Here is a 565-nt window from a genome sequence, read left to right as displayed (position 1 = left end):
CTTTGCAGCCACCAAAAGATCTGCTTGGAGATTATTCCTACGGGGGTACGATCGTAGGATTCGGCAAAAAAAGGAAATAGTTGGCCAGGAGAGTCAGTCCGCTAGAGGATTAATTTTCCCCTGTGCAGTGACGAAACTTCTCTTTTTAATTGATCCCCACATTCGGCTAAATTTCACAGTTTTAGAACTCGCGTTGCTAGTCCGCTACAGACTAGAGTGACATCCATGTCCTATGTGCTTACAGGTTGATTGATAGCGGCACGACGTCACGAGATTAAGCAGAGAAGGAAAGCCGATCGGATGTCACAGGGACGCAGCAGACTGCACAGTGGAAGAGCTAACCAGGACCCGAGAAACCCATCGAAAACATCGTGTGCCATCTTGCTCTGTAAAGGAACGACAAACGGGTAAGTAATATGCCAGTGTAGTCGATGAAGTTTGAACATAGCCTCTACCAGGCACCGCGGATCGCTGGAAAAATAGTAGAAATTGGCCGAAATAAAGGGATAGCGAATTGGATCTTCTATGGCCCGAGATCTTCTCTGGTATACTATCCCTTTTATTT

At 46.4% G+C, this 565-nt stretch overlaps 1 protein-coding gene across 1 annotated transcript in view; it reads left to right on the top strand.

Moving 5' to 3' along the window:
• The first annotated feature begins 365 nt into the window (after positions 1 to 365).
• LOC109477080 (voltage-dependent calcium channel subunit alpha-2/delta-2-like) overlaps positions 366 to 565 on the top strand; it is a 91,359-nt gene continuing 91,159 nt past the window's right edge. Inside the window, exon 1 of the mRNA XM_019778125.1 lies at positions 366 to 407. The gene's annotated coding sequence lies outside the window, so the exon portion shown is untranslated. The remainder of the gene's footprint in view (positions 408 to 565) is intronic.

This window comes from Branchiostoma belcheri, unplaced genomic scaffold, assembly GCF_001625305.1.
Source record: "Branchiostoma belcheri isolate BF01 breed outbred unplaced genomic scaffold, Haploidv18h27 scaffold4, whole genome shotgun sequence".
Classification (NCBI taxonomy): Eukaryota; Metazoa; Chordata; class Leptocardii; order Amphioxiformes; family Branchiostomatidae; genus Branchiostoma; species Branchiostoma belcheri.
Note: the sequence above shows the minus strand (reverse complement) of the source record. Positions and strands in the feature narration are given on the sequence as shown.